The sequence below is a fragment of the Lolium perenne genome, unplaced genomic scaffold, assembly GCF_019359855.2.
Source record: "Lolium perenne isolate Kyuss_39 unplaced genomic scaffold, Kyuss_2.0 unplaced25, whole genome shotgun sequence".
NCBI lineage: Eukaryota > Viridiplantae > Streptophyta > Magnoliopsida > Poales > Poaceae > Lolium > Lolium perenne.
In genome coordinates, this window is record NW_027248983.1 from 1,079,443 (window position 1) to 1,098,108 (window position 18,666).

Below are 18,666 nucleotides of genomic sequence, written 5' to 3' on the forward strand. Positions count from 1 at the left end.
CCAAAAGGTACCACTCACCACACCAAAACCGACGAACAAGAGGAAATGCAACGCCCTACTCATGATTGTCAAGCACACGGGTATGTTCATGAAATCCTTAGACCACGTGTGGTTCCAACAATTCTTGTCAAGCCTTTGGGTTGTTGTTTTGTTTCGCCACTCGCTTTGCTTCTTGTGCAACATCTCTTGAAACATCTTGTTGACAAAAGTGGCCTTGATGATATCCTCATGTGCCCCATGAATCTCAAGGACCATATTATATATGTGAGAGAGACCTTATGCATCTTATGGCCGTCGGCACACAAAAAGTTGATTTCCTTTGGATTTGAGATTTCTTCTATTGGCATTGAAGTGAATTATTCGACCTTTGGGGATATACATAAGCGGCACACGCCAACCAAACTTTCCCAAGCTCGACATTTCCATTCCATTGCCATTTTCCATACTCGCTTCATGAAAAACACTAGCACCATCGTTTGCCTATTGAATGTTCCGTTGGTTTGGGACAACGCTATACAACACCCTTTTTGTGACTTGCACATGAGATTTCACTATACATCACTCCTTGTCCTACCAAAGATTGACTACACCGACACAATTCTTGTTCTCATTTTTGTTGATTTCCATTCGTACGATGATTTCTTGTCCAATGCAACGAAAATTGGCATACCCAAATCTTCTATGCAAAAGTTGCTTTTCTCCAAGCTCTTGTTCGGAAGCCACAACCCACCTCCAATTATTTATGAGAGCACCAACATGGACTCCGACAAGCGCACCATCACCATGAAGAAACTACATGAAGACACAAGCGCCATCATACATGAACATGTACTTCGTCAAGCTACCCGCCTCAACACCAAGAAGAAGGGACGAGACAAGACACTTATCATGCTCTCCACACAACACCATGACAACAAGATGATGAGAGACATCGAGCTTCAATGCATACAACGCCCCATTTGTTTTCAAGCTAAGTCCATTTCCAACCCCTATACCCATGCTCCAACTTTTGATGTGATAACTAGAGTCCATCATATTGATCGTTGCAAGCCATGCTATCGAACGGTTAATGCTTCACACATGCATACATTGTTTCTTAGGGAGAAAATTCGACTACATGGACTACCAACAACCATCGCCAAGGACCAAGACATGTGCTTCATAAACTTCAATGGGACGACCCTCAAGACCAAGTACATCATCCACGTCAAGGCTCGGATGCCACGTCAAGGAGATGAAGTCACGTTAGAGTCGAGGACGACTCTTTCCCAAGGGGGGGAGATGATGTAGCCCCGCTCACCGACGTCGCTACACCAAGACCAACAAGTCCCCCAAGTGGACCAATGACGCGAGCCCAAGTTAAAGCTCTACATGATGAGGTGAATTCGCTCCTATCCACGTATGCTTTTGATACTCCTTTGGATGGCTTGCTACTTCATGCCAATACCCTATGTTCAATCAGGTACATCGACCAAGACGCAAGCCATGGAGACCAAGCCAATGGAGAGAGAGTTGGAAATGATGAAGATGGAGCTACAGCGCCCAGGCCGGAACTTCCGCCCCCCAGGACCGGAACTTCCGGCCAGATGCTCTCAAGATGCCTTCCAGCGCCCAGGAAACAGAGTCCAGCCGGAACTTCCGCCCCGAGGGACCGGAACTTCCGCCCAAGTTCCGCCCAAGTTCCGAAAGTCGGCGAAAACCATACTGGATGTTACTGCGGGACAATGGCGCAATTCCGGAACAAGGCCGGAACTTGGCCGGAACTTCCGCCCCGACCGGAACTTCCGCCCCTCCAGACCGGAACTTCCGCCCCTGACCGGAACTTCCGCCCAAGTTGACCGGAACTTCCGCCCCATCGAACTTCAGCACGACAGCACTTTTAGTTGTAACTTATCCCTTCGCCCCACCTACTATAAATAGCCTAGTTGGCTCAGATCTGAGATTAGACTTGATGTGAAATTAAACCTGAGCTTAGCTCACCCTTGTGGGAACCCTACCTAGATCTATGATCTTGTACCCACCCGGGCTCCTTATCGACTTGTCAAGATCTCTTTGGTGACTTCTACCGTTTGTTTGATCTTTTGCTTGCACTTCTACCTATTTGGTCTTTTGCTTGCACTTCTATCAACCTTCCGGTCTTTTCACCCTTCTAGATCTTGCGAGCTTCGATTTGTCGATCTCTTTGTGGGACTTCTACCGGAAGGTCTTTTCTCGCAACCTCTATCGAGTAGGTGTATCGGGCCTACGAGGGAAAACCGGTTTGTGTGCGTGTGTGTGTTGTATCCCCACGATTCCCCCTCGCGTTCTTCGTGTTCATCGCGTTCATCCACCTACCCCCACGAGTTCCACCCAAATCCGTGAAGATCGGGCACATCCTTGGACTTAGTCCACATCATAATCACATCATCACTTCTTGAGTAGAACCCTAGATTATAATCCAAGTCCTTGTGGAGTGAGAGGGGTAATTGGTATAACCATATCCAAATATTTCTAGTGATACTTTAGGAAGCCCATACTATGCATGATCATCACCATTGGGTAAGGATCATAAACCCTAAGAACTTGAGGTAGAATATATTAAGAACAAGTTGCTCATGATAATGCCATGACCATGCTTTGGAGATATTTAATTACCAGTTAAACCATAATGGGTTAAGTAGGTATAATCTAGTACATAAAATCATAGGGGAACTACTAGCATTCCAAAACCATTTCCAATGTTTTAATTGGAGAAACAACTAGATAATAACAAACCTTATTTAGTTCAGCCCTATATCAATCCAAATGATCTTGGATTGAATCATTCTATGTGGGGTGAGGAAGAGCAACCCTAGCCAAAGTAATGTGGTGTTAAACCCCATATGGAACCTATTCCCACGTCTCAAACTAACTTGTGAATTATTTGATGATCACAAGTAAAACCCTAACCTATATCCCAATATTAGTTTGTGCATCACATGGGTGATCGCAACTATAAATATAGATCACATTTTAGTTCCAAACCATATGCCATTAGATGAATATCATTAGAACCCTAGAATTGCTCACAAATGAAATCTTATGTTTAATTATGGAACATAAGATGAACCTAGTGCCAAATCCTATAATTAAAACCATGTGTGGTGATCAACCACTCATCTCTGTAACCAAGACCAAGCCATTATGGGAACAATATCTAATTTGGATATAATCTAACAATAATAAAAGTGTGGTCTTGAAAAGGTGTTACAATAGAACTTCTAAAACCTTAATACGTAAGTGATCCCCTAAAATAATATGCAAGTGAGCAACACTCTCAAATAAGAAACCAAGACTCCATAATGATCTTTAAAATGCTTTGAATAGAAGTTATCCACTTTAATAATTCAGAAGAGATTTAGAACCAAGAAGAAAAAGGAATTTTAAAGAACACATAAAATCATACCTATATGAAAATTTAATCCAAATACCAATACTAACTAATAAACCAATGTTATAGTGCCATATTAAATTTGCTAATACACCACTAAAGACTTTGCAGTACCCTGAACTAATTCTTGTATGAATGAAATGAGAAAGACCTGCAAAAATAACAGAATCCAAATAGGAATTTAAATGGGCAAATATAAAAAAAACAGAAAAAGAAATGGAAACAAAAGAGAGGAGAGGAAAACCTTACCTGGACCTCACCTGGCCGAGCAGCCCAGCACCATAGCCCACCAGCAGCCCATTAGCACCAGTCCAGCACAGCCCAGCTTGGCCCAGGATACCCCTTCGCCAGATATAACGGAGAGGAGGTCGTCCTCATCCTCTTCGTGCGCATGAAGGACAGCACGACGACGTGCTCCCCTTCTCCTCAGTGCTGGCGACTCCTCCTTGCTCGATGGTGTGACGAGGCGTGCTCCCGCGCAGTATAACATCCCCTGGACGAACCCTAGCCTCCATTTCTTCTTCCTTTGCTCAATTTCTTCCCAGAAGGAAACCCTAGCTCGCCCGGCCACCACCTATCGTCATCGACTGAAGCCTCCCCGACCACCGCCGTGGCCACCATCGTCTTCAGCATCCTCAACATGCCCAACCCACGAGAGGAATCGAGCTGGAAGGCCCCGGAGCGTCTCCGACGAGCTCATCTCTCCGACGGCCGGCACCATGAAATCCGGCGAACCAGACCTCCATCGACCACGCTGTCAAGCACTACGTGCTCCTGGTGAGCTACTGAACCTCGAGGACTACTTGGCTCGCTCGATTGCACGCCGTAGCACCGCCGCATCGTTAGTCTGTGAGCACCGCTGCCGCACCTCGCTGCCGAGCATGCTCCGTTGACCTATTCGGAGCGGCGCCACCACCATCGTGTTCGCCTCGTTGTCCTCTTTCCGACGCACATCCATACGGCCCCGCGGGAACCCTGTATCACCGGCGTCGTCCACCACTGGCTGCCGGAAGAGCACATGGTTGCCACATCGGCACCACGTGGCAGCCAGCGTGGCTTAGCCCCACCAGTCAGTGATTGTATGTGATACGGGGTGGCCTTTGGACGCCTCCTCCTCAAGACCGTCAAGCCCTCCTCGTGGCCCAATGACACGAGCTTGAGCCCAAGCCATACACCAAGAGGTGAATTCGCTCCTTTCCACATATTCATTTGATACCTCTTTGGATGGCATGCTACTTCATGCAAATACCTTGTGTTCAATCAGGTACATCGGCCAAGACACAAGCCATGGAGACCAAGCCAATGGAGAGGGAGCTGGAAATGAAGAAGATGGAGTCCCAGCGCGCCAGCCGGAACTTCCGCCCCCTAGGACCGGAACTTCCGGCCAGATGCCTCCCAGATGCCCTCCAGCGCCCAGGAAGAAGCATCCAGCCGGAACTTCCGTCCCGAGCAACCGGAACTTTCGGCCACCAGAACTTCCGCCCAAGTTCTACCATTGTTCCAAAAACGCGCCAAAACACCCCTGGATGATACTGCAAGGAAATCGGCCGTTTTCGGAACTAGGCCGGAAGTTGGTCGGAACTTCCGGCCCGACCGGAACTTCCGGCCCCCAGGACAGGGACTTCCGCCCAGATGCCACCAAGATGTTGTCCAGCCCCGAGTGAAGGGAATACAGCCGGAACTTCAGCCCAGGACGACCGGAACTTCCGCCTGCTCGACTTTCAGCACAAACAACACTTTTCAGCGTGTAACTTACCCCTTCGCCCCACCAACTATAAATAGCCTTGTTGGTTCAGATCTGAGATTAGACTTGATGTGAAATTAAACCTGAGCTTTACTCTTGACCCTTGTGGGAACCCTACCATAGATCTTAGATCTTGTACCCACCCGGGCTCCTTATCGAATCCTATTGTATCTCTTTGGTGACTTCTACCAATCTTGGTCTTTTGCTTGCACTTCTACCCTTGGGTCTTTTGCTTGCACTTCTATCGATTTTTGTCTTTTCACCCTTCTAGATCTATAGGATTTCGAATCGTCGATCTTTTTGCGGGACTTCTACCGAAAGGTCTTTTCCTGCAACTTCTATCGAGTTGGTGGTTCGGGCCAACGAGTACAAACCAATTTGTGTGTGTGTGTGAGTTTGTATCCCACGATTCCCCTCCGCGTTCTTCGTGTTCATCGCGTTCTCCCACCTACCCCACAAATTCCACCCAAATCTGTGAAGATCGGGCACACCCTTGGGCTTAGCCCTTATCATATGGTATCAAGAGCTCCTTTGATGTAGCCCCGCTCACCGACGACGCTACACCAAGACCAACAAGTCCCCCAAGTGGACCAATGACGCGAGCCCGAGTCAAAGCGCTACATGATAAGGTGAACTCACTCCTCACTACCCTTGATCTCGATACCCCATTGGATGGACTGCTACCTCAGGCCGATATGCTTTGTGTTATCAGTTATGAACCTCGAGAGAAGGACGTCGCAGCAGACCCGAAGATGGACAAGGAAGGAGGAGAAGAAGAGTGGCCGCCGAAGGACGCCCCCCAGGGCCGGCACTGCCGGCCTCCAGGCACCGGCACCCCGGCTGCACAGACACTGCCGGCCTCCAGCGCCGGGCCGGCCTGCTCACCCGGCATCGCCGCTCCCTCGATCGGCACTGCCGGACCCACCAGCTGAAGACGCGAAGAAGGCTAAGACCGGCACTGCCGGCCCAGGTCCAGCGGCACTGCCGGCCCCGCCCCTGTTGACTTCATCTCAACCGTTGATTTCGCATCTATGGACCAGGATAATTTATGTAGTGCCGATTTTACCCCTGTACGAATCTGGACCTATAAGTACCTCACCCCTTCCTCCAGATTAGGGTTAGACTTGTTTTGAACTCAAACCTACCTTTGAGCTTAGTCTCCCTTGGGTATCATCCCTCTGTAATCAAGGCACCTTGGTTGTTGATTTGGACCTTGTTGAGTGAGATTCTAGTACAAGTTACTCTCTCTCTCTCTCATCAAGCTCTTCTTCTCCAACCCCAATCTCTCTCCGGGAATTCTGCCGCGCGCCTCTTCCTCAGAGATTCTATTGGCGTGGTCCATCGAGCCACGGAGGTAAACATCGGGTGTATCGGGTTGGTGTGCGTGCGTGAGTCTCGGAGTTCCTCGTGTTCGTCGTGTTCTTCGTGTTCTTCGCGCTCTCCCACCTCCTCCCTTGGATTTCGGGGTCAAGCTGCGAGATCGGGCCACTCCCGGGGTCTTAGACCTCATCATATGGTATCAGCAGCTCTTGGTTACCGCAGATTTGACCCTCCACCCACCCGATTTCGTTTCTAGAAAATTTTCCAAAAAATAGCCCCAAATTGCCTCTTGACCGATCTGTGATTTGGTTGCGTTTTGAGTGGTTTTGATCCATGGATTTCGTGCCCCTCTGGTTGATCTACGTTTTCCCCACTTTTTAGACCTCAATTCCATCGTTTTTTGACGTTTTGGTCGGATTTGGCCCGCTTTTCGCGAAGAACAGCTCGAGCTGTTCGTCAGGGATCGGCACTGCCGCCCCCATCTGGCTGGCACTATCGCCCAGGCCGGCACTGCCGCCACATCCAGGCCGGCACTGCCGCTCAGGCCGGCACTGCCGCCCGATCCAGGCCGGCACTACCGCCAGGGATAAGCCAAGCTCGCCCAGCCAGATTTCGACCACGTCTTCACCTTTGTGTTTGCTTGTTCTGGTTTGAGTGCCTTGTGTGTAAATCTAACCCGCAGCTACGACGCAAGCGACGACACTCTCGGCACCCCGACTTGCAAACGTACTCTTGATCCTTCCACCATATTGCAAGTTGCGTGATCATCGCCGCCTACGACACATCTAGGTATAACTTGCAACTCCTCGTTCCTTTTGCGATCCAACCCTCCCGAGCATTGCTTGTTTAGTGTTGCGAGACATTGCACGTGGCCCCGCATTGTGAGGTGTGTGTGTCGTGTTGAGTAAAGCATCCAAGCAAACACTCGTGTGGCAAGATAGCAAAAGCGAGGCTAACGCTAACATAGTGTGTGAAAAAGCCCCAAAAACACAAAAAGAGTGCAAGTCGCACCATACATCCATACATACAAAAGTGTGAAAGTGCCACCATATACAAAAGAGACAAAGCTTTTAAGCAAAAGAGAGATACGAGAAGAGAGGCCGCGTGTAAATCTTGGTGTCTCCTCGTTGCAACCAAAGCTTTGGCTCTCCTTGTGTTAGTGTGACACCGGGCACCACCTTGTTGGTTGGTTTTTGTGCTTTTCCGCCCATTCCTTGGTTGCACTAACCCCGTTTATCTCGTGTGTGCGTTCCACCTCTTTCGTGTTTTCGTGATCACCATTTGGACACTTAATTTTTGGACCTCACCCACTTTTAACAACATACTCGATCTTGGATTTGTCTTTTGGCTTTCCACAACACTCGCCTAACACCGTATTTGCTAGCTTTTGCGTGTGGTTTTGCGTGTGTCCCCGATACACTTGATCTTGCTTTCGGCTTGGTTGATTGCCTCAATACTATCTTACCTTGGTAAGAGTGCGAGGTAGTCTCCTTCCACTAACATACACAACATAGTTCTTGTCTTACCATCATGGATAGGAACGGAGATACTACAAGGGATGAAGAAGTCATCCGCAACACCGAGAGGTTGGTTACTCAACACAACCTATGGACGCATCGACAAGAGTTCAAGGAGCAACTAGCCCTCTTCGAGACGCGCATCGATGAGCAATACGATGAGGTGGCTCATAACTTCTCCGTCGTGAACCAAGACTTGGCTCTTCTTCGTGAAGCTACGGACAACTTGAATGGCCAAATGGCGGCTAATGATGCGAACATGGAATGGCGCATGGATAGCCTCGAGCGCGCCATCACCAACTTGGGTCGCCATCGCCGACACCGCTCTACTTCCTCTTCATCAAGCTCACCACAAGATTACTACTCTCATGGTGGCCTTTCGTCCTCAAGCTCTTCCTCAAGGCATGAAGACCATCATCGACCTCATCGCCCACAAGCTCGTCATGAAGATTCTCGCTCCAATTCTAGGCGCGGAGAAATCCATCGCCATGCTCGTCCTCATGAGCGCCCTCCACAAGACCAAGTCCTACAACAAGATCATCACCAAGCGGATCGCCATGCCCACCATGGGCGTGACGACCAACCCCAAGACCAAGGTCCTCAAGTTCCACCTCGGCGAGACCTTCGTCGCCATCCTCGCCATGACCAACGTGGAAGGGGAGTTCCACCACAAGCTCAAGATGAAAGGGCCAACAATGAGCCCCATCACCAACCTCGACAAGATCTTCAACAACATCATCACCATGAACCAAGCGAAGCTACTGTACACCTTCAACGCCAACCCAATGCTATGGTTGGCCGTAGAAGACCTCCTATCCCTCCTCGTCGAAGAAACTTGGAGGATGAAGAAAACATGTTTGGAAGACTCAAGTTCACCATGCCAAAGTTCAAGGGTGAAGAAGATGCCGAGGCCTACCTCTCATGGGCACTCAAGGTTGACAAGATATTCCGCATCCACAACTACTCCGGTGTCAAGAAGGTGGCTATGGCGTCTCTTGAGTTTGAAGATTACGCCAACACTTGGTGGGAGCAAGTCCTCACTCTTAGGGAAGAAAAGGGTGAACCTCCAATTGATACTTGGGAAGAGATGAAGAAAGAGATGCATGCTCGCTTTGTCCCAACTCACTACATGACCGACCTCTTCAACAAGCTCCAAAAGTTGAAGCAAGGCACCAAGACCGTTGAGGAGTTCATCAAGGAGATGGAGCTCACTATGATGCGAGCCAACATCCAAGAGTCCGAAGACCAAACCATTGCTCGTTTCTTCAATGGCCTCAATTACCCCATCAAGAGGATTGTGGAGTTTCAACCATACTCCAACATGGTTGAGTTGGTCCACCAAGCATCGAAGGCCGAGCGCCAAGTGATTGAGGACATCAAGTACTCCAAGTCCAAGACTTACTTCGCCTCCAAGCTTGCTACATCAACTCCTCCTACTACAAGTGTCAAGCCCGCCGAGTCCTCTACACCATCCAAGAAACCGACTATCCAAAGTCGCATGAAGCAAACGGTCTCCTCCACCGCCTCCTCTAAGGCATCCACGGGACCCTCTAGTGTCACTTGCTTCAAGTGTGGCACCCAAGGTCACAAATCGTTTGAGTGCAAGAACACCAAGGTTATGATCACTATGGAGAATGGTGACATCGAGACGCTAGATGAAGATGAATACGAGGCCCTTGTGCAAGCCGCCGTGGAAAGTGAAGAAGCTTATGAGCAAGAAAGTGGAGAAGATCCTCTCTTATGTGAGCATGACCCAAGTCCCTCACTTGTGGTCACAAGGGTGCTAACAACTCAACCGCAAGCTATGGAAGACCAACGGTGCAACATATTCCAAACCCGTGCCGGAATTGGTGGCAAATCGATCAAGGTCATCATCGACGGTGGAAGTTGCCATAACCTTGCAAGCACCGAGTTGTGTGAGAAGCTCAACCTCACTCTCCGCAAGCATCCTCACCCTTACCATATCCAATGGTTGAGTGGCAAGGGCAACGTCAAGATACAACATACCGTCACCGTCACTTTCAAGATTGGACCTTATGAGGATACTATTGAGTGTGACGTGGTACCCATGACGGTGTGCCACATGTTACTTGGCCGCCCTTGGCAATTTGACAAGAAGGCTATACATGATGGACTCTCCAACACATACACCTTCAAGGTCAACGACAAGAAGTTCGAGTTGCGCCCGATGACTCCTAGCCAAATCATCGCGGATAATGCGAAGGCTTTAGCGAGGGCACAACTCCGCACCCACCATAGTGAGATGAGAGGAGAGGGAGCGACCCACCACAAAGAGAGTGAGCGCCACAAGCCATATATGAGTGAGTCTAAGAGTGTCCTTCTAGCCACCAAGAGTGAGTGGAGAGAGCTCCAAGATAACCCATCCACCATATTGCACTATGTGCTCATATGCAAAGGACCATCGTCGGAGACTAACGACTTAACCAACATTCCTTCGTCTTTGTTGTCTTTTTTGAAGGAGTTTCAAGACGTCTTCCCCGACGAGCTCCCTCATGGAATTCCACCACTTCGAGGCATAGAACACCGCATCGACCTCATACCCGGCGCTCCGCTTCCAAACCGTGCCGCCAACCGCACCAACCCCGAGGATACAAAGGAGATCCAATGCCAAATTCAAGATCTCCTCGCCAAAGGGTATGTCCGCGAAAGCCTTAGCCCTTGTGCGGTTCCCGTGATTCTTGTGCCTAAACCGGATGAGACGCAACGGATGTGTATGGATTGTCGCCCCATCAATGCCATTACCGTCCGTTACCGCCATCCCATTCCGCGTTTAGATGACATGCTTGACGAGTTAAGTGGTGCCACGATTTTCTCTAAAGTCGATTTGCGTAGTGGCTACCATCAAATCCGCATGGCCATTGGTGATGAATGGAAAACGTCATTCAAGACCAAACTCGGTCTCTATGAATGGCTCGTTATGCCTTTTGGTCTTTCCAATGCTCCATCTACTTTCATGCGCCTCATGAATCACATCTTGCGTCCTCTCATTGGCAAGAGTGTGGTTGTCTATTTCGATGATATTCTCATTTATAGCAAAAACCTCGAGGACCATGTGCAACATGTGAGAGAGGTCTTGTGCATCTTGCGTCATGAAAAGCTTTATGCTAACCTCCCCAAGTGCACCTTTGCTCAAAACAAATTGGTTTTCCTTGGTTTTGTGGTTTCCGCTAATGGGATTGAAGTTGATTCTTCCAAGGTGGAGGCCATCCACAATTGGCCTACTCCTACAAATGTTGGTCAAGTCCGAAGTTTTCATGGACTTGCCGGGTTTTACCGCCGCTTTGTGAAAGATTTTAGCACCATTGCTTGCCCTTTGAATGAGCTTACCAAGAAGAATGTTCCGTTTGTTTGGGGCAAGGCCCAACAAAATGCTTTTGATGAGTTGAAGAAACGCCTTACCGAAGCTCCCCTTCTTGTGCTTCCAAATTTTGCAAAAACTTTTGAGATTGAGTGTGATGCAAGTGGGCTTGGTATTGGTGGTGTTCTTATGCAAGAGGGCAAACCCGTGGCATACTATAGTGAGAAGTTAGATGGCGCACGCCTCAACTATCCTATATATGACAAGGAGCTCTACGCTTTGGTTCGTGTTCTTGAAGTTTGGCAACACTATCTTTGGCCAAAAGAGTTTATCATTCATTCCGACCATGAGTCCTTGAAATATTTGAAAAGCCAACACAACTTGAACAAACAACATGCAAAATGGGTCGAGTTCATTGAGTCCTTTCCATATGTGATCAAATACAAGAAGGGCAAGGACAATGTTGTGGCGGATGCTCTTTCCCGCAAAAACACCCTTTTGCTAACTCGTTTGGATTTTCATGTTTTGGGACTCGAAGAGATCAAAGAACTCTATCCTTCCGATTCTTTCTTTGTTCCCATATTTGAGAAGTGCTCCGTTGAACGAGGAGTGGATGATTTCTATTTGCATGATGGCTACTTGTTCAAAGCTAACAAGATTTGCATTCTCGAGTCTTCGCTTCGAAAATTGCTTTTACAAGAGTCACATGGAGGTGGTCTTATGGGTCACTTTGGACGTGACAAGACACTCGCGATGCTATCCACTCACTACTATTGGCCAAAGATGAAGCGAGATGTGGAGCGCCTTTGCCGCCGGTGCACAACATGCTTACAAGCTAAGTCCACTTCCAACCCTTATGGTCTTTACACCCCATTGCCTATTCCTTATGCACCATGGACCGATATTAGCATGGATTTCTGATGAGGTCTAAGACCCCGTGTGTGGCCCGATCTCGCGGATTGACTTCGAAACCAAGGGGAGAGGTGGGAGAACGCGAGGAACACGAAGAACACGACGAACACGAGGAACTCCGAGACTCACGCACGCACACCAACCCGATACACCCGATGTTTACCTCCGTGGCTCGATGGACCACGCCAATAGAATCTCCGAGGAAGAGGCGCGCGGCAGAATTCCCGGAGAGAGATTGGGGTTGGAGAAGAAGAGCTTGGTGAGGAAGAGAGAGTAACTTGTACTAGAATCTCACTCAACAAGATCCAAATCAACAACCAAGGTGCCTTGATTACAGAGGGATGATACCCAAGGGAGACTAAGCTCAAAGGTAGGTTTGAGTTCAAAACAAGTCTAAGGGGTAAGGAAGGGGTCCAGGCTACTTATATAGGCATACATGGCCAGCAAGGGTGAACGGGTACGCGAAAGGATAAGTTAAGGCAGTTTGGTGGGTCATTCCCGTCAGATCCGGTTTGGATCCGGTCTGACCGGGCTCGTGGATCGGGCTGTCCGGTCCTGGGTCCGGTCGACCGGGCGCAAACCGGAAATCTGCGAAGTGTCCGGTCTTCGTCCGGTACGAGGGAGCTGCGCCGGTTGGCGCCCGGTTGACCGGGCCTGTGACCGGGGCGTCCGGTTGTGGGTCCGGTCTGACCGGGTCCTGGACCGGCCAGCGTCCGTCTCTTCCTTGGAGCGCTTCGAGCGACGTCGGCTTCGGCTTCATGATCATCTCCATGTCTAGCTGCTCTTCTCCTTCCCTTGGCCATGGCGTGTCCTCCTCTCCGGGGTCTTGATGCGCCTTGTACCTAATGACACATAACACATCGGCATGAGGTAGCAATCCATCCAAAGGGGTACCAAGATCAAGGGTGGTGAGGAGCGAGTTCACCTCATCATGTAGAGCTTTAACTCGGGCTCGTGTCATCGGTCCACTTGGGGGACTCCTTGGCCATGGTGTGGCATCGACGATAGGCGGGGCTACATCATCTCCCCCTCCCCCTTGGGGAAGAGTCGTCCTCGACTCTTGTTCCTCCTCACCGACGGTGTAGTCCATGACGGTTGTCCCATGTTGTGGTAGAGGGATAAAGTCGCGGTCGAAGAAGAGCTTGGGGAAAAACAACTTGCGAATGGAAAGCTTGTGGAGGCCAATATGGTGATCGGCGAACGAGAGGCGCTCAATCAAATACGAAGCATCAAGTCGTTTCTCCAAGAGGCATTTGGCAAAAATGGGAACCAAAAGAGTGTCGATGTATCCAAAATTTGGCGGGGCAAAAGTTTGTGCATGTAAAAGTTTGGTTTGTAAAGTGTCAAAAATGTGATGTGTAGCATTGTCCCACACAAATGGAACAATCAAAAGGCAAGTATCGGCGGCAAAATTTTGGGCAAAATTGTTATGTGCAATGGCAAAGAGATGGAAATTTTTAGCTTGGGAAAGTATGGTTGGCGTGATCCAAGTATGGATATCCTCAAGTGTCAAAGAATCCATTTCAATTGCCAAAGATGAGATGAGAAATCCAAAGAAGAGCAACTTTATGAGTGACATGTGGCACAAGATGCATAAGGTGTCTCTCACATGTATGACATGGTCCTTGAGATTCTCGGAGTGTATGATGATAACATCAAGACATACAACAACCATTGTGCCAACAAGATGTGTCAAGATATGTTGCGTAAGAGGCAAAAGAGGTGACGAGGCATTGGTCCAAACCGGAAGCTCGACAAGACAAGCCGGAAACACACGAGGGCGAAGGCGTTTGGGAACATACCCTTTGGCGTGAATCCCATGGGTTGGAGCATGTATCTCGTCCGTGTTGGGGTAGCTCTCAATAGCGCGTTTCGTGAGCTCATGCTCCGTAGTGGTGGAAGTTGTCATTCGGGTACCTATACACACAAAAGAGAAAACAAAAAGCGTGTGTGCATGGTAGAGGAACACATCATCCGTCATGATGTTCCATGTCTTGTGCACATCACCATTAGTGTCAATCAAGATAGTATGAAATGCATGGTGATGGTGCATATGGCAAGAAGGTGCATTCATGGCATGTGGTAACTCATGATCATCAAAAATAGAGAAGGCTATGGGGGCCATCTCATGGACAATGAAATAAGCATTTTTGCATACCAAACATAAGAAAGAGCAATTGTTCACAATCTTGGATGCAAGGATCATGGAGTATTGCAAACATTTTGGGCAAAGCATGTTCAACATGTTATCATTGTTGTCAACAACCCTATGTAAAGAGCAAGTGTTCATCAAGGGTGTCACAACACAAGCATGATCATAATCATTATCATTGCAAGCAAGCGGGGAAAATGTGAAACTCTCGTAGCATGGCATGGTCATGGTATCACAAGCAAGCAATTTCGCATGATCAACAATGTTATCAAGCAAAGCATCACATGGGAAAGTGAAAGTAGCATGTGACGTAGCAAATGTATCATCAAGATCATGCATGCACTCATAAGTCATCATGTCCACTAGTGGGATCATGGCATCATCAACACCTATGTTGTTACCTTTGTAGGCCGACTCATTTGAAGTAAGTGTTGTGGAAGTAGGAGGATCCATGTGGTCGACATGTCCATCTTGGAGCAAGCATGGTGAGATATCATCATCTTCATGCACCATGTACATCGTCTCCATGAGCGGGAACTCGTCCTCCGTGGAACCTAGTGCAACATAAGAAGACACCAAAGGAGGAGAGGTTAATGTGTTAGCCAAAGCGATGTCCTCCATGGACCTATCATCTACCTCTCTCAACTCACTTTGTGTATCACTCATGTCCTCCAAACGGAAGCACTCAAACTCACATATGGGGTGGAAGTCACTCAACTCACTATCACTCTCACTCAAGTGGACTAAGTGGCTCTCATGCTCACATGGGATTGGTACCAACTCATCAATCAAGCATATGGGAGTAGGCTCGACTTTCTCATCTCCATGCGCCTCCTTGGTTGAAGGGAGATTCCCATGCTCAAACATCTCAACTCCATGCGCTTCCATAGGTGAAGGGAGAATCCCATGGTCATCATGCTCAACTCCCTCGCCTCCCAAGTCATCCTCAAGCGGTGGCGCCATAGTGGCGTAGAGAGCGAGGCGCCGATCCACATCATCCTTGAGTTGACCTTGTAGATCTTCATCTTGAAGTGTGGGCGCAATATGCATCTTGGGGACTTGTGCTTGTATCTTGTCGAAGTAGAGCATCTTGGCACTTGGCGTTGTGCATTGCCATGCCACGTGACCCTTGGCCTTGCACACCTCACATAGGAGATTGGGACATTCCCGCGGAGGATGGCCTTGTTGCTTGCACTTGTAGCATCGGAGTCCATAGGCATGTGACGAGGTATGGGCCATTGTGGTGGTGGCACAAGAGGGAGAAGTCGCCTTATGAGGAAGGTCTTCTTGATGTTCCCTCTCCATCCTTGGAGTGGTAGACACCCTACGATGGTGTTTGTCGCCTTCATGTCGCGGCTCTCGTCTTCGTGCACCATCACCATGGCTTGAGTGGTGTCGTCGAAGACTCGTGGAAGATGTTGGTCGATGGCGATCATGAAGTGGCTTGTTGCGGCGAAGCTCATGTGGTGACGTACGTCGATGACGGTCCTTGCCACGCCGAGATGATGGCTCATGCGACTTGGCATGTTGCTTGCGGCGCCTTGTGGAGCTTGGAGAAGAGTGTCGATGACGATCATGTTGAGGACGCTCTTGATGCTCCATATGATGTCCTTGATGTCGATGATCTTGTGCATAAGCACTCTCATGGTGGTGCCTTGTGGAGCTCGAAGGAGTGTGTCGATGACGCTCATGATGGGGGCGCTCTTGATGATCCATATGATGGTGCCATCGTGGAGGTCCTCTATCTTCATATGTAGCTCCATTGGTCAAGTAGGTGTACATGGGAGCATCGTCTTTGCTCATCGTGGAGCGTAGGTGAGGCTCCGCCATGGTGTCGATGTCGTACTCGTGGCGTTGCTCCACCATGTCGTCCATGAGTGGTGAGCCATTGTGGATGTAGAGCTCGTCGATGTCGTCCTCAAGGTGGTGCTCCACCATGTCGTCCATGCTTGAGGAGCCATTGTCGATGTAGAGCTCCTCGATGTCGGTCATGTCGGTGATGCTCGCGGAGCCATAGTCGGTTTCGAGCTCCACATGTTCCTCCACATCCGCGGTGCTTGAAGAGGAATCCTCCTCGAAGTGCTCCGTGTACTCCTCCGTATCTTCTTCGTCGCTATACATGTTAGCATGACAAGATCTATATGGTGTATGTTAGTGGAAGGAGACTACCCCGCACTCTTACCAAGGTAAGATAGTATTGAGGCAATCAACCAAGCCAAAAGCAAGATCAAGTGTATCGGGGACACACGCAAAACCACACGCAAAAGCTAGCAAATATGGTGTTAGGCGAGTGTTGTGGAAAGCCAAAAGACAAATCGAAGATCGAGTATGTTGTTAAAAGTGGGTAAGGTCCAAAAATCCAAATGTCAAAGCGATGATCACTATAAACACGGAAAGGATATGGAACGCACACACGAGATGAACGGGGTTAGTGTGACCAAGGAATGAGCGGAAAAGTGTAAGAAGCCCTTAAGGAAGGGTGCTCGGTGTCACACTAACACAAGAAGAGATCAAAGCTTTGGTTGCAAACGAAGAGACAACAAGATTCACACGCGGCCTCTCTTCTCTTATCTCTCTTTTGCTTAAAAGCTTTTTCTCTTTTGTATATGGTGGCACTTGCACTCTTTTGTATCTATGGTGGCACTTTGTACACTTTTGTATGTATGATGGCACTTGCACTCGTTTTGTGCTTTTCTTTCTTTTTCACGCTCTATGTTAGCGTTAGCTCGCTTTTGCTATCTTGCCACGTGCAATGTCTCGCAACACTTGATAAGCAATGCTCGATAGGATAGATCGCAAAAGAAGAGGGGTTACAAGGGGAATGCAAGTTATACCTAAGATGTTAGGAGGTGTCGGAACACACAACTTGCGATGATGGCGGTGGTGTCAAGAGTACGGTTGCAAGTCCGGGGTGCCGAGGATGTCGTCGCTTGCATCGTAGCTGCGGATTAGTTGTACAAACAAGGCACTCAAACCGGAACAAGCAAACACAAGTTAGCGGAAGAAAAGGGTCAAAGTAGCTTGGCGGTGGTGGCGGTGGTAAGCCGGTGGTGGTGGTGTCGATGCTCTTGTGGTTGCGGCGGAGGTTATGGGGCCGCGGTGATGTTTCCCGGTGGTCTGGGGAGGGTGGCGGTGCTTGCCGGCGGCGGAGAGGGTGGCGGTGGTTGGCGGAGGTGGTGGTGGAGGTGGCGCCCGGTTTGCGCCCGGTTAACCAGGCCCTGGACCGGCCTGCCCGGTCTACAGCCCGGTTGACCGGGTTCTGGCCCGGTTGGCGCCCGGTTGACCGGCCCTGGCGCCAGGCTGTCCGGTCACTGGCCCGGTTTGCGCCCGGTCGACCGGATTTCGCAGGGCGCAGATTTTCTCTCTCCTGTTCTTGAGCGAAACCAAGCCAAATCGACCAAAACGAAGGGAAACGATGGAATTGGGGGCTAAAAGTTGGGGAGATAGTAGATCAAGCACTCCAACACAAAATCCATGGACCAAAACCACTCAAAACGCAACCAAATCACAGATCGGTCAAGAGGCAAATTGGGGCTATTTTTGGGGATTTTTTTGGAAAATTTTCTAGGAACGAAATCGGGTGGGTGGAAGGTCAAATCCGCGGTAACCAAGAGCTGCTGATACCATATGATGAGGTCTAAGACCCCGTGTGTGGCCCGATCTCGCGGATTGACTTCGAAACCAAGGGGAGAGGTGGGAGAACGCGAGGAACACGAAGAACACGATGAACACGAGGAACTCCGAGACTCACGCACGCACACCAACCCGATACACCCGATGTTTACCTCCGTGGCTCGATGGACCACGCCAATAGAATCTCCGAGGAAGAGGCGCGCGGCAGAATTCCCGGAGAGAGATTGGGGTTGGAGAAGAAGAGCTTGGTGAGGAAGAGAGAGTAACTTGTACTAGAATCTCACTCAACAAGATCCAAATCAACAACCAAGGTGCCTTGATTACAGAGGGATGATACCCAAGGGATACTAAGCTCAAAGGTAGGTTTGAGTTCAAAACAAGTCTAAGGGGTAAGGAAGGGGTCCAGGCTACTTATATAGGCATACATGGCCAGCAAGGGCGAACGGGTACGCGAAAGGATAAGTTAAGGCAGTTTGGTGGGTCATTCCCGTCAGATCCGGTTTGGATCCGGTCTGACCGGGCCTGTGACCGGGCTGTCCGGTCCTGGGTCCGGTCGACCGGGCGCAAACCGGAAATCTGCGAAGTGTCCGGTCTTCGTCCGTTACGAGGGAGCTGCGCCGGTTGGCGCCCGGTTGACCGGGCCTGTGACCGGGGCGTCCG